Genomic DNA, 2,197 nt, shown 5'->3' with positions numbered 1-2,197 from the left:
CCATTTTAGTGTTGGGAAAATTGTAATTAAAGGCACTAAGTGAATGGCCCAAAGACACACAGTGAGGAAGGAAATGAATCAAAGTTTCCAAAAATCTTTCATCAATTACAGAAAAGGTAGGTAAAATCTCACCATTCTCTTACACTCTAAATTCAATATTCATATTGCCCAAGAAATAATAGCATAGCAATTATTCCCCATGATGATTTTTTCTGTCACAATTTGACTTCAGCACAGACTGTGTTGGCGACATTGCGTTATCATGTACATAATTGAGCTTATAAATTGATTTTCAAAGACAGCCAAATTTCTTCTGTCCTACACTTCCATTTTTCTTTTAAAAAAGTACCAAAACATTTAAATATCATCACTTTCTGTCTTTTAAGAATCCAAAAGAGAAATAAATTCACATTTAATTTAATAAATTCACATTTACTTTTAAAGCAAAGTGCTTTAAAAGTAGGAGATGATAATAACAGGCCCCCATGAAGTAAATTTTCTTCTACTTTTAAAATTATTCTGACAGCCTTGTGCTGGTTGGTCACACCTGTAATCTTGTCTACTTGAGATATCTACTCAGGAGGCTGAGATCTGTGGAGAACAATTGGAAGCCAATCAGGGCAAAAAAATATTTGAGATTATTTTTCAAAAATTTTAATGAACTAGCAAAGAGCCAGGAGTGGAGATGTAGCTCATATAATAGCTCACCAATCTAGAGAGGAAAGGCCTAGCAAGACCTTGAAGCCCTGAATTCAAATTCTGATCACACCAACACGTGTGCACTCATGCACAAACACACAGATTTATTCATAATACCTTCATGTCAGTGTTTTGCATTAATTTATTTGTTAACGATATTATATGGGTAAAATAAGGGAAATGAACTCTTCAATCTCAGAACATTTTTATACATTTTTTTATTTTAACAATACTGCACAGAGGGGTTACATTTACATGAGCAAGGTAATGAGTACATTTCTTAACAAGCATTGTTACCTCCTCCTTTGTTTTTCCCCCACCATCCCTTCTCTCCCACCTCCACAAGTACACTCCACTCCTCCTCTCCCCCTCCCCCTGCCTAAATTGTACAATTCATTTTTCAACATAGTGTCTTGTGCATCTCATTGTTACCAAAGGTCAAACCGTATCCCTATTTAAGCATTTTGTTTTTTCCTTCCCCTCCCCAAATTAAAGAAACGTATATACAAGATGTAGGCACACCAACTTCAAATATAGTGAAAAAAGGGGTTATAGCATGGTTGAGGAACATACAAAGAAACAAAAAAATCACATCATATAGTATTTGTATGTTAGAAATAATAACAAGATAGAACCACTTGTGTCCCTATCTTGGGGTTCATTTAGCTTAACATCATCTTATCTGGTCAAATGCATATAGCTTTTGACATTTTATGATAATCCGGGACATATATTAGTTATTGAAAATAAGAGAAACCATGGGACCTATGTTTCTTTGGAGTTGGCTTATTTCACTTAATAAATTTTTTTCCAAGTCTTTCCATTTCCAAACAAATTGGGCGATATCATTCTTTCTGATGGAAGCATAGAATGCAATTGTATATATTTACCACGTTTTCTTGATCCATTCATCTACTGAGGGGCATAGGGGTTGGTTCCATATCTTAGCTATGGTAAATAATGCTGCAATAAACATAGTTGTGCTGGTAGTTTTAGTATGGTCTTGTTTGTGATCCTTTGGGAAAATGAACAAAAGTGGGGTTGCTGGGTCATAGGGGAGCTTTATGTGGAGTCTTTTGAAGAAACTCCATACTGCTTTCCAAAGTGGTTGAACACGTTTACACTCCCACCAAAAATGGAGTAGGGTTCCCTTGTGGCCACATCCCCTCCAGCATCTGTTGTTGTATAAATATGGATTGCCTCATGAATTTGCGAGTCATCCTTGTTCAGGGGCCATGCTAATCTTCTCTGTATCATTTCAATGTTAGTAAATGGGCTACCAGATTAAGCACAGAACATGTTTTTTTTCCGGGGGGTCCGGTCGTGGGGCCTGTACTCTGGGCCTGGGCGCTGTCCCTCAGCTCTTCAGCTCAAGGCTAGCGATAGCTCTACCACTTGAGCCATAGCGCCACTTCCAGCTTTTTTCTTTTTGTTTATGTGCTGCTGAGAAATTGAACCCAGGGACTCAGGCATGCAAGGCAAGCACTCTACCACTGAG

The 2,197-nt window shown here is 37.4% G+C and overlaps 1 non-coding gene across 1 annotated transcript; it reads right to left on the bottom strand.

Annotated features, from left to right (window-relative positions):
• Nucleotides 1–1,884: 1,884 nt before the first annotated feature.
• LOC122101216 lies at nt 1,885–1,991 on the bottom strand. Its single transcript, XR_006146337.1, has one exon. It is a non-coding gene; the product is annotated as a U6 spliceosomal RNA (small nuclear RNA).
• Nucleotides 1,992–2,197: the final 206 nt, after the last annotated feature.

This window comes from Dipodomys spectabilis, unplaced genomic scaffold (assembly GCF_019054845.1).
Source record: "Dipodomys spectabilis isolate Male_0828 unplaced genomic scaffold, ASM1905484v1 ptg000640l, whole genome shotgun sequence".
NCBI classification, from domain to species: domain Eukaryota; kingdom Metazoa; phylum Chordata; class Mammalia; order Rodentia; family Heteromyidae; genus Dipodomys; species Dipodomys spectabilis.
This window is presented reverse-complemented; position numbering and strand designations above follow the sequence as displayed.